Raw genomic sequence first — 19,279 nt, 5'->3', positions numbered from 1 at the left:
TAATTGATAATAACTGATAATCTGTTCAGCCTTTCATATTTGGAAATTTACTGAACAGAGTTATCTCTTGAGCATACCGATTCTTTTTGATAATTAGATACATTTGCCAAACCATTGATGTATATAAGGAACAGCAATGGCCCCAGGACAGATCCCTGGGGTACACTGCACTGTCTCAAGAGGAGGTGAATTTATTCCTTTGAATGCAACAACCTGTAGTCTGTGCTCCAAATAACTAGAGAACCACAATAAAACTTGCTGATCTAGTCCCAAATGTTTCAATTTTTGTCATAGAATGTGATGATTCACAGTGTCAAATGTTTTTAACAGGCCTACAAAAATTCCTACAGTAGAGTGACTCTTTGCTTTGTACAGCTCACTGGTAAGATGTGCAATGGACATATATGTAGATTTATTCAAACCATATTGATGTCGGTGTAGCTACACTGGTCCAACAAAAGGCCACGATTCGTACTTATGTCTAGATTTTCAGCTTTATTTCTCCTCCTCCACCGACGTCACAAAATCTTAGAACACCGTGATAACTAGAAGTAAAAGCACAAGAGTCCATAAGTCCATTGACTAAATCCCACAGTTCATCCTAACTAGACCAGGGTCCCGTGGTCATGCACTTTCAAAATAAAATGTCCTCACATGAAGCTAAATTAACTTATTTATAAATGTAAGCCCCTTTTTAATTCTCTTATTTATGGTAGTGAATGTATGTCTATTTATTTATTTTATCTTTGTAACATGTGAAACATAAATTTCGTCAATGAAATCTGTCTCACAGACAGTTCATGTCGGTATAATATTTCATTCTCTTCGAGATTCCTTAGCAGGCTCTTGTAGGCCTCTTGTAGGCTAGCTTTTCGAGTATCTTAGAACCGGTAGGTAAATGAGAGATGGGCCTGTAATTAGTAAAGATGGTTGGATCCTCAGCTTACTGGTGCTTATTTTGTTTGTTTTGTACTTGTGCAAGAGGTCTCCATTGTTAAAATGACTTTACTGCCTATGCTACACTCAGATCACAAACCTTTGTCTTGACCTTTTGAAAAAATAACCAGACCTCTGGTTCTAAAGGTCTCAAGTAATCCTCTTTATTCTTCTTGCTATACTTCATTAATGCATTTTTTTCAATCATAAAGCACCCAAGTGTCTCTTAAACAGAAAAAAACAAATCACCAATGTGAGTATAAACTCTTTAGGGCGTGTCTGAGTTCTGTTTATTCGCAGCTGCCGCTCCTGTCTTTGCTCTGAGAAAGCCGATAAGAACACTCTTAAGAGCCACCAGTCAAGGCAGCGGGTCCAATGACTGCAAAAATAAGCATACGCTGATTGGAGATGGACTAAGTTTAAATTAATGAGACATCCCTGTTCAAGTTCAAGTTCGTTTTAACTGTATTGGTCTTAGTCATTTGTGTCTCAGTGATGAACACAGAAAAGAAGCAGATAATGGACCAGGATGAATTTTACTCTTAGGTGTACCGTGTGCAAACTGGTCCAAGTTGTGCTTTCAGTCTAAATCTATTGAATTTTACATTAACGTATCTGTGTTACAAGTTTAAATCAATGCACAGGCCACTTTGTCTACAGTTCTGCATTTGTCACTCTAAATAATCAATGGGACACTGAGCGCTGCTAAGTTCAGCAGGAGCATGCCTTTCACAGATGTCGGCCATGATGTTGTGTTTGAGAGGATGAAAGGACTACTTTGTTTAAGATAACAAGGACTAATATTTCATGCATTTATTTTGTGCTACAACAAGATATTTTGGAGAAAACGGCTCTCCAATCGGCATCTGTCGTCATGATAATTAGCTCCTTAACGGTAATAATATCTAACAACTGTTCTCCCTGCTGTTCCGTGTTTTTCCAACCATCTAACAGGCCATCAAAACCAGAAAAAATAATTGTTCAGTGGCTGGCCAGTGTGTTTCAAAAAGTGTTTTCCTTCAGAGTGTAGTCTAAACATTGCATTATGAATTATTTCATGATTTCAGTGATGAATGACTTATGTCACTTGCCAAAAGCTCAAATGATGCGTAAAGAGAAAATCCCACTCAGCGGGGCCCACAAGGCAAGTTTCCCAAAAGTCTGAATGGTTTCTTTTCCCAGCATTCTGTGTAGCGCTCGTTCATCTTTGTTATTGGGTAGTCTGCAGGACAGGCTTGGCTGATTATCATGGGCATTCAGGTAGTGTAATTAGTGCAGGTCTGGCACCCGACCAGATATGTCAGTTCCCGGCTATTAAGTCATTAACCCAGCATGCTCCACCTGTGCTCTTCTCCTGTGCTATATATGGTCGGACAAATTTCAGTCAAATTAGGAATTAGGAATTATGGATCAATTGTGGAACGTACGATTGAAAACATGGCAGAAAGCCAGCCTGAGCCTTTAGTTGAAAAGAAAGGTAGGACAATTTAGGTAATTTGGAAACATTTTGGATTCAAATTGTCGGACGTGGAGCAGAAGGAGATTGTTTGCAAAATTTGTCATGCCGTCGTGTCTGCACCCTAAAACAACACGAAAAATTTATTTAACCATTTAAAGTTCTCCCATAAAGCGGTCTATGACAAAGTATTGAAGGAGCAAAAGATCCAAAAAAGCGCGTCAACTTCGGCCATCCCACTGCAACACAGTCCTCCATTGAGGACACTCTTTACAATGCCACTCCATATCCCACCAGCTCCTGACAGTGAGAGATAATGGAGGCTGTGACGTTTATGCTATGAAAAGTTATATTTAAAGTTGAGTTATGGTGGTTCAATAAATCCTTTTTTTTTAGTCAATGAATAATTGTGTTCATTAATCGTGTTTTCAATATCAATCAAAATAATCGTGATTCGATACGATACGATACGATACAATATGATACGATTCAATATGATATGATGCAATATGATATGTTGATGATGCGCGAAACAATGAGCAGAACAACAAAGAGCCACATGAAATGGAAAAAAATTTGTTTCGACATACTTTTTTGGTGTTTGCTTATTTGTGAACACCACAGTTTTGTTTCTTTTGCATGTGTTATCTTTTCCCTCCTGCTTCCAATTATTATGCAAAGCTCAGTGAAGCGGTTGCTGATTGTTGCTCACCAGCATGAAGGCCTAATCATTTTTCCTACAGAGTAAATAACACACAACCAGATATGTCACTTCCCGGCTATTAAGTCTTTAACCCAGCATGCTCCACCTGTGCTCTTCTACCATGCATTATATAATACTACTGCTGAGAGCAAAGGACAAATTAGAGTCAAATTATGACCTCTGCTGTGAAGCACATTAGGGGTCATCCCTGCAGTATACGATACAATGTTATACAATATGAAACGATACGATATGATACGATGATACGCGAAATAATGAGCAGAACAGCGAAGAGACTTGCACATTCCCAACATCAATGGGAAATATGTTGTTTTGACTTTGTTTTGGTGTTATCTTTTCTCCCCTGCTTCCAATTATTATGCAAAGCTCAATGAAGCGCTTACTGGTTGTAGCTCACCAGCATGAAGGCCTAATCATTTTTCATGCAGAGTAAATAACACACAAAATGAAGAACTACTGCTTGGTGAATATTACAGTTTGACTACCGGACTAAAACACCGAGGAGACGGACCAGACGAGAGAAGAGCTTTAAAGCACAGTGCCATTACCCCAAATTTAAACACATAAAGTTAGCTTGCTGCTCAAGCGGTTCCATCCATCAGGGGATCAGAATCTGCACTTTAATGGTTATGTCTTTTAAATGTGTCTCGGCAACAGTTAATTGCGATGTAATCATGACAGCAGGCCAATCCCAAGACACTCATGTTGAGTTTGAGTGGTCCCACCCACAGAGAGCAGTAGGCTTTATCCTCATGATTAGATTTTAAAGGTCACCTGGAGGTTAGAGTGGTATCAAAATCAAGACTATAAACTTACTGGAGTTTAAATGTACCTTTTCTTCCCATCTTTCTTGTCCCTGGTTGGGATGACAACTGAGAGAGTCCAGTAGCTCCAGATTTTAGAGATGTGTTGATTTTAGTGGATGTTGTGTTGATTTCCTCTCCACGTGCTTGCTGCTCACACTGATCTCATAGTTACATGCATGGCCACAGAAGGAAAGATAAACCCCATGAGATCTACATATATTAACATTATAGGTCTGGTCATTATCACATCGGCTTCGGGCTGCTGCTGTTTTGATATATGCAGTAAGTAAGCACCCTAAATAAATGTTATTAGTTTTAACTGGCACTGTCCAAGTCCTTCACAATAAAATGCACATAAGCAAATAATAGATTAAATAAACACTAAATATATCTAAGCAAATCCAATTGGGCTTGCTCAAGGTTACTCTTGACCATCTAAATGGCTTTTTCAATTCAGTAAATCTAAATTTATTTCATTACCACGATCCTGGATGACCTCATGAGAATCTCCACAGACTTTTGAACACGTGTTTAATTTAATCGCCTCATCCGAAGGGAAATATCTACCCAGGTTTAGTCAAACAGGAGAGAGACTCAGAAACCCGCAGTCTCCTTTAGTCTTGTGCCTTGAAGGAGAAAGAAACAACAAACCCTGATGAGAAGACCACACATTCCTGCTGGCTCAGTGTGGTCGCTGCAGTAGCTGCAGGTTAGTGGCCCTGCAAGGTTTTAAAATCTAATCACAGGATTCTTAAACTGGATTTGGTAGAAAGCCAGAGTATAGTCATCACTGAATAATATCCATAGTATCTGTTAATCTTCCACATACATCAGAATTAAATATATCGATATCGATAAATAAATAAAACAGATTTATTGAACTGCAGCTCACAGCTGTCACTTAAACTTTTATTAGCTGGAACAATATTTACACAGTATTCTCTGTGGTCATCTGTCAAAACGTGCTTTATTGCAAGTGCCCGTTTAATATAAATAGCGGGACCTCTCTCAGTCAAATCTCAATAAATCAAGTTTTTCTTTTTTTCTTTTTAACGGGCTCCCCCGGTCCCCTCTGGCTCATGCGTAAAGGTCTCTGACACGCCTGTAGGAGTCACTAAGAGCCCCCCGCTCCTTCCTCAAACTTCATTTCCTCCTCGTTCCAACCACAAAACTCTCATTCATCACATCGCGTAAGGGACTTTGAAAGTTGTCAGGAGGAGTTTTGCGTAACTTTTGTTTTGTTTGTTTTAAGGGGAAAGGGTGCGATCCGTGCTTCTACTTTCGGAACAGAAACATAAACGGAATCCGACTGACTGGAAAAAGTTTTGCGGCAGATCTGCTCAGCTTGAAGTTGCGCGGCGGTGATTCCTCCTCCTCCTCCTCCTCTCTTCTCCCCGCGGAAGTTTGACAGGTTGCAGCCGTCGATCAGACCAGGAGGAACCAGGTAAGACACCGTCTGCTTTGGGCGTGTTTGCTTTTTCGGAGGGGGCCACCTGCAGCGCTGCGTGGAAGCAGCAGCGTCCCGTCTTGTGTGCCGTGGAAACGCAGCGCTTTCTCAGCTTGAACACGCTTACACCGACTGACACGATCCTCTCTAGAATGAAACCATCACAGCGTGACGTCTCTATAATGAGGAGAACATGAACCCATGTGGTATTTCTTTATCCGCTGCTGGGCTGTTGCGCCATAATTACCCCACTCTGCGCATGTGTTTGGAGAATTTAGTGACTCTAAAATCTTTATGAACTCCTGTCAGGGCTGTAATATTCCTGTGACTGCTATATTTCCCGGCCATAAGCTACTTATTTTTGGGGTAGGAGGGTGTCATGGGTTTGTCACATGCCAAGGAGCTTTTGAATGGGGACAGTTTTTAGGCCTTAAAGTGATCCCTCTGCTCTCCACAGATGGGAAGACCTTCTTTTTTTATCTTTTTTAAAATGCAGTCGCGAGTGAGGCATCTTGCAGTCTGACACATTTAGGTTTCATGCTGTACGCCTGGAGGAATGTGAAGAGCCAAAAGCAGATATTCTGGGTCATTTTTTGGAGGCGACAGCTGAGGGAGATGCTGTTAAGATGCTCAACAATAGGCTCCAGCCCAATCTGTAGCCGTCGCTTTCACCTAAGGATGCTCAGAGTGGCATCATAAATCTGAAAAGCTTCTTACGTCCATAACCTTCACTGCTGGAGATCATTTTCTTTATTTTTTTATCTTACACAGCAGAGTGGCAAACTAGAATGAGAAGTAAATGATGTTTTACCAGATATGGCGAGAGCTTCACCCATTTATTTGTTTATCTATTTATTTATTTATTTTTGAATGGGATATTACTAGGAGAAATCAAGGCCAGGCCAGTAATGTGTTTGGCTAGTCTTGGATCATTTACTAAATTCAATTTTCACAGCAATCCCCATCTGCCTCTAATTTGCCTTCATTGAGATTGACTACTTCACCCTCCCACAGGCTCAAAGTGTTTAATTCACGGTGGGCACGTTGGGAAAGAAAAATACCACCTAGACCCCAAAGCAGAAGCCAGTAGGGGCCGTATCAAAACAGCAGCTCCTTTCCACCTCGTGCGCATCGTCGCGGTGGCATGCTGTCTATTCTGGTGTCTGGGAGTGGAGGGAGAGAGGTCTGCGTCTGACCCCGCATTCCTCCTCCGCTCATGGCACGGGGTCAGTACACCCCACAACCCACTGTTGAGAAGAAATATGTGGCCCCTCTACTTGATTTCTCACTTGCGGTTAATTGTTTTCTACCAGCTTCTCTTTGTCCTGCCCTTTAGCCTTAACATACTGCAGCACAGCACACGACAGCCCTGGGCGGATTAGATATTTACATATTCCATCCACGTATTTACTCGTTGTAATCACGAGCGAGCCGCACTCGAATGTGGAAAAAAAATAAAAAAGTGCGTTTTTTTGTCTCTCAGCTGCTCCTCGTTGCGATCAGCTCCTCGGCGAGGCCTCGGTTTACGTAACGCACCCAGCACCCAGCCACAGACATCAAAGGTTGGTAACTGCAGTTGACGTTCTCTGTGCCTATTCTCAATCAACAACAATCAGAACCTTTGTGGAGAGGTTTTCCTCTGGCCCGCACTGGCTCATTCTCTGCGGTGGTAAACAAAAGCAGCAATGTGAGCCGCTGACTGTGTTTACTTCCCCGGCTTTCTCTGTCCCACACGGCCACCACAGACAGAGCTCGCTTGCTCTGTTGTTCTGTGCCTTCGTGAAAGTTCCTATTCTCTGGATGAGGGGGCAGGAGCGTCCGTGCTGGGTAGATCTCTTTCTGGCGTGGCCTCACAATGGATGAGCTGTTCTGCTGTATCAACATTTAGTCCCCCCCCGCCCCAAACTCCCTCCCCAGTCTTTTTCTGCCACTTTAATCACATCCCCTCAGGCTAATCAGCAACAGGAAGAGCAAAGCTGTCGCTGTCTGTTTGAGACATCGCTGCTTCTGTGCGGCCCGACCACCATGCCCGGGTGATTCATTCAGACTTTGCGTGGGGTGTCAGCGGAGCTTGCCTTCATGCAGGCTGACTGAAATGTGACTGGATTCAGTTTAATGCATATTTAAAGAAACTTGAATTTGTGGGGGAAAATTTAAAAAGCAAATTTATATAAAAAATGTCTAATCAACCAAAGACTTTACGGCCCCCTAGGAAGCCCCCTGTTGAACCCATGAGGTACAGGATTGAAGGAGTGTGTATATGTAGTTATGTTTGTGCATGTGAGTATGTATGTGTATACATATATGTTTGTGTATCTGTGTATATAAATGTTATAGTTATATAGTATATGTTATTATATGTTATATATATGTATTACTATTTTATAACTTATATATTAATTTAACACAGAGAGAAGGGGTGGAATTTAATAAACTTTGGCTTCTTCCTACAAATTTTGAACATAAAATATGTTAAGTTTTGTTGTTTTTCACTTTGCGTTGTTGGTTTGTTTGCTTTTTTATTTTATTCTGTGTTCAAACAAACATTCATTCATAAACATTTTTGTCATGGTATGCAAAGAATCCTTTAAATGTATGAAATGGTAGACACCCCAAGGAAGCTATTTAAAGCTTTTAGTAGGGGGCCCGGTTTCCCAAAAATCACAGACAAGATATTGGCCAGATATCCTTAACATACAACAACATATAAATATATACATAGACATAGACATAGACATACATAATAGATGATTCTAGTGTTCTGGTTACATTTGATTAGTCGGTACAATCAGTATACAATAACAGATCTAATATAATTAAAATACTGGGACTTAAATGTACATTGAGTTGCATTTTTAGTGGTTTCTTGAAGATGGAGATGGAATGTGATGTTTTTATTTTCTCATCAGGCTCATTCCAGATCTGTGATCCTCTGCACACAATACTAAAACGAGTGCATGTTAGCCTTTGGTTTTTCCCAGTGAATTTGTTTTTGTTCCTGGTGGAGGATTTCATTACACCAATCTTCACTTGTGGCCCACTCAAAGCTGTGCATTCACGAGGCGTGGATCAGATATCTAACCCTCAGCCGTGGAGTACGCACTCTGCAGGCGGCGCATTCTGTGACTATACTTTGACCGAGCCGTGTGCGTGATAGGCGGTTATTTACGGTCAAGTCTATTTCTGTGTGCCTGGGGTGAAAGTGCAGCTGATTTCTCTCCCCAAAAATTTAATTCCTGCCTGAAATCCTTGTAAGTCAGAGGGACGGAAAACATCAGGCTTCTCATTAATACTGACACGGGGCACTATTGTTTCCCCATTGCTTACAGCAGGGGTATTCAATGTTTTTCAGGCCAAGGATCCCTGCACTGATGAGAGATTAAGGAGGAACCCGGTGCCCAGCTTCAAATATTCTTTTTTATTATTATTTCAAAGGAAATATGAAATGTGAAAGTTAAAGAAAATAAGACAAATGATCAATTTTAGCCTCAGCATTTGGGTGATTGTAGTGAACTGCACTGTTAACTTATCTTTTCCTAATATTGCAGAGTGCTTCACCTGGAGACTGAATAGGCTCTCGGCCTAAAGTCCGGAACCTGACAGAGTCAGCATGTAATATGTGGCCTGGTGATTGGCTCAGAAGTAGTAGGGGCGGGGCCTACGGTGTACAGGAAGCTTAGATTGACAGGTGTAGTGTGGTGCTCTGTGTGAAACTGTGCGCTGTTGAGACAGCTCCTGTATCACTGAATGTGCTGAATGAAAGAAAACATCTTCAGCCTCCACTTATCCCTTTTTTCTAAAATATGATGGATTCATGTTAATGTGTATTTAAAGAAATGAAAATTTGTGATGGAGAAATTAAAAAAATATATCAAAAATGTCAAAAATCATCAACCAAAGATGTTGCGACCCCCATGCAGTACCTCTGTGAACCCCTAGGGGTCACTTAACGCATCCATTGTGTGTCATTGCCACAACATCTCATCATGTAAGAGTTGATTTGTACAGAGCTGCAGGCCCTCCTGCTGAGCTTGAAGCTGTCATGCCGTATCTTGTGTTACTGTTGAATTTCACCATAAATCGGGAATATGTTAGAGAATACGCCACATACTTTATTATTGCTGGGTGCATGCGGTTGAATGAGGCCTTGACGACGGCTTTAACACTCCAACAGGTAGTTTTGTTGCAGTGCTGCGTGGGATTGGAAATACCAGGCCTGTTGACTTTAGCAAGGAGCACTTCCTCCCCTGACTGCCCGTGTAGCTGCAGAGCCTCGTCAGCTGCCTTTGTTTGTGTTGATAGACCTTTTGTGTGGGAGCTTTTTTTTTCCCATCCGATTATTGTTCCGCTAAGAGGATGTCCCCTCACTAACCTACCAAATGTAGCTTTAATTAGATTTTAATTTTTCTGTAATTCTAAACATACGGTAGAAGTCAATAACAAACGAGCCTGTAACCTTTTAGTTAATGTTTTCCACACACTGTTGGATTTAATTACTTTTCTAAATCAGTAAGAGAAAGCTAGCATGCACATGGTTACAGTTAAATGACATATTTGTCAAATGAATCATACAGATTCGGTTTTGTAGCTGTGAAACATTTCATTCTCTCACGGTGCTATAAGTTACAGTTTCACAGTCGCGGCCGAGATGAAAGCTGCAGTGGTGCAGAGTTTCCTTTAGGAGGGACACGCTCACATTGCTGTAGCCGCATGAACGTATATCACGTTTGATCGGTCGGTGTTGATTTTATTTGTCATTAGTCACTTTAAAGCCTGTTAAAAATACTATTATTGTCGATGATCGTGGCTGGTTCATGACTGCTTGGATCCCATTACCCTGCTGCAGACCAATTTGAGCGTGGTGTGTGAGGGACGGCTCCAGTGGCTATAAGCAGGACTTTGATCGTGGACTATAACAGTGTGTGTAATGTCTCAGCTTTCAGCATTTAATGCGCGAGAGTTAATTCGGTGCGAGTGATGTCGTGGTTTGAGGAAAGGTCATTCTTCTGCCAGCAGGACCAACACTTTGAGTTTAGAAAATAATTAGTTAGATGTTTTGTTTTCTGTTTTTGGAGGATATTGTCAGTTACCACAGGTGTTTCGCATAAGGAGCCCTCATGCATCAAATACATGTCTGACATGTGAACATGTCCAGCAGCACGTCAGTACCTAAAAAGCTAATTGAAAAAGAAATTGAGGGAAACATTGTGTTCTGCAGCCTATAATTTCGAGCGTGCAGGACCATAGGAGGTCCAATAGGAAGTATGACCTTATTTTCTCATGGTAACCTGGGCAGTGTAGTTAAATTCAATGCAGCATCACAAACTAATTATTCAAATTGCCAGCCTGTGTGATAGTGTTTTGAGGAAAAAGATGAATGTTTTGCATCGTAATAGCATAGTTTTGTTTTACGTTACATGCATTCACTTAGTTGTGTGACTCTTTGTGTCAGAGCACGTTGGCACCAGCGTACTTGGATTTGGCAGATAGGTCTGTGACCAGAATTAAAATTGTGAATAAGTTTTGTCTGGGAGGATTTCACTATTATTTTATGTCAAAGTGGCAAGCATAGATCGTCGCTGTTTAGTTCCGCTGCTTTTTTTTTTTTTTTTTAAATATCAATGTGCTTGTTTTGTAATGGAAATTTAACAGATTCCCCACAAGAGGTGAGCTGAAGGTAAAAACACTGCAAATGAGATTCCAGGTATGCCACCAAAACCCTTCTTTAATCCTGATTACAGAAGAGATTGATAGTTTCTGCAGCACCGGCGACCTTCCTCATCAAGGCATGAATCAAGGTTGTATGAAATGAATTTCTACCAGCTGGTATGTGCACCAGATATCTGCTGGCCCAGGAACACAGTTAGTGGTGTTTTTCTTGGTGATTAAAAAACACAACCACATACTACAGATTCATCAAGAGTCTTTTCCTCCTACACATGCCATTGTAGTAAGTGACGCTGAACCAGAAATACGCTACAGGCTCGGAAACATTGGCCTTTGCCCGCAGCCCTAAGTCATCAGACAACAGCTGATGGGTTCTTTGATTGGTATGTAACCTCAGAGGCAAACCAGGGCAGAAAACACCACTAAGACCACTCCATGATAACTGGTGACTAAAATAAGTGGTTTGCCATTTCTGTCATCTCCATCTGGAATCTTTTTTCTTTTTTTCTTTAATCAGATAACCTTCTACTGCCTCGTGTGAAGTCCTTTAGAGTGTGCTATTAAGACCTACATATTACCAAAAATGTAAAAGATAACAATCACAAGTCTGAAAGACGGCCACCCAGAGAGAGAGCTTGCAAAGTTTCATCAAACCAGTAATTTTTACCGTGCCTTCCTCCTCCTCCTCACGCTTCAGTCCAGTCATTTTCATAATTAGTGACCGCAATGCAAAAGTTGGTCGGGCATAAAGGCAGCCTGCTCATTTCTTGATACCATATCCCATAACATGCCCCACGTTCAAAAATTGTGTCACAGTTTATATTTAACTCCATAGCAATGACCCAGCCGGATGCACAGGCACACACACAAAAACGAATGAACAGCTCAAGGTGTTGACCTGGCCTCCAAATTCACTAAATCCCAAACTGCCCCTCCCCTCAACCCACTGGTCCCCCCACTAACAACATCCTGTTTCTAGACACCACAGGACACCTTCAGAAGGTCCATCATGTCCATTCTCTGATGAATCACAACTGTTTATGAGGCACAAGGGAGACCTACACAATATTGGGAAGGTAGTTTTAATGTTGTGGCTGATCAGTGTATCGTGTTCCTGCACAAATTCAGAGACAGCCTCTTCTGTCCTGTCTTTTCCAAAATACTTGTTGGTACACTGGGGAAAAAAAAAAAAAAAAAACTGCCGAAAACATAATTTGTTACCAGCCTTGAAGCTGCTGTGATTAATTGTCCATGAGGGAGCCTCATTGTCAAGGCAGAGCCAGCCCTCGTCCCGCCCCATGCCAGTCCTCTAATCAGAAGCACCTTTGTGGGTAACTATAGAGCCTGGTGCTGCTTGGTTTGAAACCTCACCATTGCACTTGAACTCTTTAAACATGATCCTTTCTGCCTTCTTATTCTTACTGGTGGTGACATACTGGTTTTGAACCTTAGCTTCCTTTCATCATCTGTGAATTAAGATTCGGCGAGGTCATCAATAAGTTACTCATCCATTATCTGGAAGTAATTACGCTTATAAAGTTTGTGCTACCTCTTTATGTTCCACATGTGGTGACTTTGGGGGGACAGTAGATCCGATTGGCTTGGTCCATCATCCGCCCGTTCATTCATAGACAAAGAGTCTTGATGAAAATGACTCTACAGCATCCTTGATTTGTGGCTTTTCTCAGTAGTGTTTAAGTTCATTAAGCACCATTAAAATGAAACTCTTACACTCATCATTAATATACAAGACCCTAAACGAGTCGCATTTCAATTTCCAGCCTTGCAATTATGCCCTATGCATCCACAAACTTTTAATGGGCTGCTAAACTACACGAGTCGGGAGTGATTTTCTTCATTAAATATGGTACCTGATCCAAATCCAAGTTTGTGGCAAAGCCTTTGTCATTACTTCTCTATGTCAACCTGCCAACGCACTTAATATTAAGGAAAAACATTTGCCTTGGATGCCAGTTGCTCGGCTTTAATGACAGATTTAAAGATCCCAGATGGACGTAAAATATATTGGATATAGTTCTAGCTCAGTTGCTTTAGCATCTGGAGAATCACATCACTGGAGTGTAAATTTTCTCCGGCTCTCTACGGTGCAATTACTTGAATGTACATAAGGCCGGCGTTGGTTCGTTTTCAGTTTCATTCAGGTTCAGTGTCATCATTCATTTTTTTTTGCTACACAAGCAGCACGACTCCGGGAATGACAGTGTTTATTAACTACCTTAAGCTGGACTCTTTACACCCATTACATGGATTCTACTGACCTTAGTGCAGATTGACATATTTTGCGTGTAATCCAGTCTCTTAACACATATTGTTCTGCCAAAAGCAAATGACTTTGGCCATGTGCTGACTTCTCATAGGTAAAAGTTTTCAATTAGACTAATGAAATATTTACTGGCTTGATTTTAGACATCACAGTTTAGCTTAACTGCTCTAGCACCACCAGTAAGTTTCCACATATTATCTCAAATTAACTTTAAAAAAGTATTCTTTGTTATTTTTTTTAACTTTTCATCTAGTACCACATCCAGGCAGAATAGTAGTAGCATTCAATTTCCGAACTCATGCAGTGATAGCTTCAGACTGCAGAAAAACATCTGAACATCTCTATAAACTATACCAGATGTTAAATGTAACCAGCAGGGCTCTGATGACCAAGAAAAACATGAATTGAAACTGGATTTCACTTGTATGATTTCACAAATATACTCATATATTGACTCAAATGTGTCCAGTGGGGTCAAAGGTTAATGTGTAAGGGCTTTTGGGACAGACAATGTTGAGATACTCTGTGATTTATTCATTTATTTTTGAGTGTACAATAAGTCAGTCATGCTCTGGTAGATTGTGTGCCGTTGAATTTTGTTCGTCTATCTGTTGCACCTCCAAAATAAAGAGCAAGACAGACTTTTTTTTAAAAAAAAAAACTGTTTATTGCAACATGCCCTCAGTTCAGGGACACACATTCAGAGACATGTGGATGCCAACTCCAGTCTAGACTAGTCTTTCTTAAAGGGACAGCACTATTTTTCTGAAGGTGCTGTGCATCAAATGTTCTTTGCCAAGTGCATAAACATAAATTACCAAATAAAAAAATAATTATGGCATCTCTTCACTCATACAGTGTCTGGGTAATGGTCTTTCAGCATCTCCATTCCCCATTGGTTTTATTAATTTTTTTGTGTAAAACATATGTTTCAACTTGCACGTGACTTCATTCTGGTCTCTAATTGGTCACTTAAAGATTCTCCTCCATTGGCCAGTCAGCATCTTTTTAATGTCATCCTTCATCCAATCTGATTGATTAGCGACACCTGTCAATCAAAGTCACACCCTGAGCCACCTAGGTGCGCATGCGCAACCACAACTCGTTGAAGCGGCACAGGAAACTTGGAAACTTCCTTACAAAAAAATCATTTCACAATAAGTTCACTGGAGGAAAAAAAGCGGATAAAGGAGCTTGGACGGGACCAACCTGATTTAATGGCAAGTTCTCACGCTCCTGTTAGTTACCCAAACACAGCTGGCTAGCTGGATGTGAAGTTAGCAATACATTTTATTTATTGTCCGTAGTGTCAGCACTGAAGTTTTGTGGACAACAATGGGGGTCAGAGACCTGAAACATCTCTGAAAAATGGAAACAGGGTGGAAGTAGTCATTAGCCAACTTGACAATAACTTGAAGCTAAGATATTTTGGCAGGGTTAGCATTGCTGAGCAGTTAAATGAGGGCTATAGAATTGGCACAACAAAGAGGTGAAAAAATCATCACATACTGTCCAGAATAATAGACAGTGAGAAATTTAGTGGAGCCTTTGAGTTGACTTTACGTGGCCATGATGAGGGTGAGACCTCTGTTAACCCTGGGATATTTTTTAGGTTGGTGGATATTGTTGCTTCTCTGGTAACAAAAGCATTGAAAGAACACCTTGAGAGTGCCACTGCTACAAAATGAGCTCCTGGATTGTGTGTTGTCTGTGGCAAGGGAACAAATAAATAGTGAAGCTCAAAACAGTGATTTTATTGTCAATCCAAGCAGAAGAGTCAGGAGGTATTACCACACAGTGGACAGATTTTAATCAAAAAGTCACTTGCTGCATTTCCACTGCCCCTTCAGAAATGCACAAAACCCAAATATTGCAATAAAAAAACTGGTAATGAAAACTCCTACGTTTCAAATAGCCTCTCAAATATCGCTAAAACACTTTTACGATCTCATGAGATGGTTTTTCAGGCATATCAATATAGAAGTGTATTGCAAAAATGCAATAGAAACACCTTTTTTCAATTCCCCAGTGACGCGGTTCATTTGAAGTCCATCTTCCTTAAAGTGAAGTCCCGTCTAACAAGAATCTTATAGAATAGTGGGATATTGTGAGACAAGACGTTATATTCATTCTTTATATTCAACTTTATCAATATTTCATACCACTTTCATTTTGCAAAAATCTGCAATGGAAAACGTAACTAATTCATTTCTTTTAATCACCAGCTGCAAATGAAGATGAAAAGAGCTGTTAACACTGTAGCAAGTATAATCTGGCTTATGGTGTGTATTTTATTTGAAGGTGAATCTCTTTGACTTGGTCATTGTAAAAGTCAAAGCCAAAAGGAAGCCCTAAGGAAATACCAGTGATACAATGCATTTTCCCAAGGCCAGTCTCAATTCATATTGACCTATGTCCTGCTATTTCAAGTAGTTTTTATTACACAAAAACTACAAAAAATATTTCATGTTTGCTTTAGTAATCAAGGGGTTTTTGACATCTCTGCCTCAAAGTAGTTAGAGCCAAGATTTTCATTAGTGTATCCCCTGACTGTCTTTGATTCATCTGTAAACATTCTAGCGTGTGATTGGGTTTTGCGTCTAAATAATGGATCCATTAAATCTTCTGAAAAAAGGCCAGCGTCCACTGAGAGAAACTAGCTTTTGAGAAAAGCTAGTGTAATTCAGTGTAATGTGGCTTATCTTAACAAGCTATGCAGAATCTTCAATAATTGTTCTGTTATATTGTATAACGCGGGCCTTATTCCAAACCCTGAGGCATGAACATCTGCTATATACCTGAAATATATTTTGTGATTTTATGCTACAAGCATTATTCAAGGAGTAGTAGCCTATTCAAAAAGCTGCTTCTCAGTTGTCAACAGGCTACACTGATGATTGCTTAGGCTTCAAATTAAAGTGTCTCACTCAGCCTCTTATGCTTGTTTGAATTCAGTCGAATCATAGATTGGGAGGAAGTGATGCTTTTCGATCGAGGGCAATGAACCAGAGTTTTGTGTTGAATAACCCGGCTCTTTCTCTATATTGTTGTCACAAAATGAGATTCTTCAGCCAAGCATGCAGGGGAAGCACATACAAAGCCAGATATAGCACAGTAAATTACACTTCGAATGCCAAAACCAGACAAGCTCTCAGTTTGTTGTCACGTTGAGGAAAATGACTTTGCCTTTTTTTTTTTTTTTTTTTTTGGCAGATGCAGGACTGTCAACCTGTTAAAGCCTTTTTTTTGCCAAGGACATGCAGAACATCTTTTGGCCACACTGAAACATCAACAATGGTTGGCATGGCTAACAATAAAACTTTCTGTCAGTGAAACAAACCGATTTAAGTGCATATTAAAAACTCTGATGAGCAACTCTTCTTAATGTCGGTAGCAAATTGTAGGATGTTGCGGATTATCAGTCTAAAAAGTGAGAAAATATACTTAAAATACTGTAAACAGGAAAGGTACTGCTTAGTACCAGCCAAATCTGCTACTTTTTAAGATGGTTAATTTGTGATACGTCAAGTGTTGTGACCCATTCTGATTCTTCTGAATAGGATGCCACTAAGTGCATTATCTACATTCTCAAATTTGAATTAGGGGAATTGGAATTTGGAAGAGCACTTGGGTAGAGACACCCAAATTGCTTGGCTACCTCGCTAAAATAACATGCCGCAGCCCATTTTTAAGGCATTTGGCTCGCCGTTGCATGAATCTCAGTTGTAAATATACTCCCCTCTCAGTGTCCCAATGAGTGATTCCTTAAAGGGGACATGGGATGAAAATCTCTGGTGTGGATATGTCTGGCAGCTCAGAAAAGCTGATAAAAAGCCATGTCAGCCAGTTTGTTTTGAGTGGACTGCAAGTGAAAATGTGTCCTTAAGCGAGTCGTTTAACTAATTTGACATGACTCATTTATGCCAATGATCTCTATACGGCTTCAGACAGCCTCCGTCTTTCGGTGTAGCAATTTCGGCAAGCATTGGACAATGAAGCAGAAAACCTCTGCCATCTGGTCCAATATACTATTTTCTTAAGTCATTAGGTTAACAGTCCACAGTATGGTTTCCTAAAGTTATGTTGTATGAATCGCCACTTGGAGCTGATGCCAGAAACAAAACTAGACTAGCAAAGCTAACTTGGTGGTTACTGTACAGTGGAGAGTGGAGCTAACCACGGGGCTAAATTCGCATGCTAAGGTCACGTTCAACATGCTTCTGTTATATGTCTGGTGTTTAGTTGTAGTGAAGTTATTTTTTCTTTTCTTATTTATATTTCAGTTTCTGTTTGCCCTGTGTGCTACCATGGAAAAGTAGAATAATTGTTGTCTGCTAACTGGTCCAGTTAACATATTTTAGTATTTAGTGTATTAATGCTTGTGACTTGAGCTTTTATGGGTGACACTGCTTCACTGATACTTTGAACTACCCATGTCCGCCCGCAGTGTTGCCAGATGGGAAATTTCAAATTATTGTACCAGAAGCTTAAAATTATCAAATTTTGAGGAAAAATATCGCACATACCCGATTTGATGTTGCTCAGGACCATCTGCTACAGCAAAACATTACCACAGACCATATAGTATAGCTTAAAATGCAGGTTTACCTATAAGTAAACTAACAGCACTGTTTGTGTTGTATTGAAGAGTTCAAATTACATCATTATTATTATTGCATTTTTGGAATTATTGATCATTCAGAGGGTAATATTATTGCACAAATACAACAATTATCGGACGTCTGGCAACACTAGCACCTAGGTCCTGTGTGGGCTTATCTCCTTATCAGTATTGGTTTATGCCATTTAGCATTTTGAAAAGTAAAAATACTATACTTTTGGTAGAAATCTAGAGTTATGCATGCCTACAGGGCGCTGGTGTTGCTGTTAGATGTGTGATGCACGCAGGAGGTTCTTGTTTTCCCTAAACTGCTTGGCATTTGTCCAAGGGCCTCACTCCACTTGACCCGTGAACCTCTTCACCCATTCACTTTTCCCCTTCTCCACACCACAGGAGGGCGGTACCACGGGACCTCTCCACACCTTTCCTGAGCTTGTTTGTCACATGCATTCATGTATTTTGAGAGGTTCCCATTTAACATGCAAAACAGATAGACCCCTAGCGAGCGTGGTGAATGGACGGGCTTAGACTCAGTTACACTCGGAAAGCAGATTTCAGGGGCTGCAAATGTGATGGCAGCGAAACATTTGAATGTGTTTATTGTGGGCATGGGAACAGTTGATGAGGTGTAGGTGAGACCCCTTTTTAAAGTCTGTTCTCCTTTTCAAATAGGAGAAGAGGTCCAGTTTTTTTTTGGTTTCTGCTTGAAATGTGTGAAAGTTCTGGGTTGTCACTGATGCATTTGTTCCAGTTTTAGACATTGTGGCGAGGAGTGATGTCCCGTGTTTCTGACAGACCACATTGACTGACTAAAGTCCTCGGGTGTTGAGGTGCTCTCAGCTCTTATTGATAGAGCTCATGTGGGATAAGACCTTGCTGCAGCACAGCCAAGGCCTACTGTATGCTCCAAGCTTTTTCCTGTACTGTGTTACTTTGACTAGTTTTTCCCTGCAGGAAACTGTCATTGTAAACAGCCTTGTATCGTTGTCCCAAGAATCCACTCTAACTGAGTTGCTGGGGATATCCTGCCAGCTAGGAGTTGGCTCCGTGGCATGCAGGCTTGTCTCTTTGTATATCAGAGGTATTTGTTTTCCATTATGACCATGAAGTCTGAGAAGGGATAACAATTACAAGAGTGCGTGCATTGTTTTTCTCTCCTGTTGTGGCTCGACTGTCACTCTCCTCTCATTAATAATTGCCTCATGTGTCTCCAAGGGAATCACATACAAAGGACAAACCGGTCCTTCCCACAAATAATAAGAGCTTATGAACATATTGAGTATGATCTTATTTCTCAAAGTCCAGTCCAGCTTTGGCAAGACCAAGTGTGGGGGTTGA

General features: G+C 40.7%; 1 protein-coding gene across 2 annotated transcripts in view; it reads left to right on the top strand.

The window, feature by feature from the left end:
• The first annotated feature begins 5,053 nt into the window (after positions 1-5,053).
• tspan9a (tetraspanin 9a) overlaps positions 5,054-19,279 on the top strand; it is a 184,228-nt gene continuing 170,002 nt past the window's right edge. Inside the window, exons 1-2 of one of the 2 annotated variants that reach the window (XM_047596259.1) lie at positions 5,054-5,366; positions 6,853-6,931. The gene's annotated coding sequence lies outside the window, so the exon portion shown is untranslated. The remainder of the gene's footprint in view (positions 5,367-6,852; positions 6,932-19,279) is intronic. The other variant, XM_047596258.1, reaches the window with a different exon arrangement.

Source organism: Mugil cephalus, chromosome 10 (assembly GCF_022458985.1).
Source record: "Mugil cephalus isolate CIBA_MC_2020 chromosome 10, CIBA_Mcephalus_1.1, whole genome shotgun sequence".
Taxonomy (NCBI): domain Eukaryota; kingdom Metazoa; phylum Chordata; class Actinopteri; order Mugiliformes; family Mugilidae; genus Mugil; species Mugil cephalus.
Note: the sequence above shows the minus strand (reverse complement) of the source record. Positions and strands in the feature narration are given on the sequence as shown.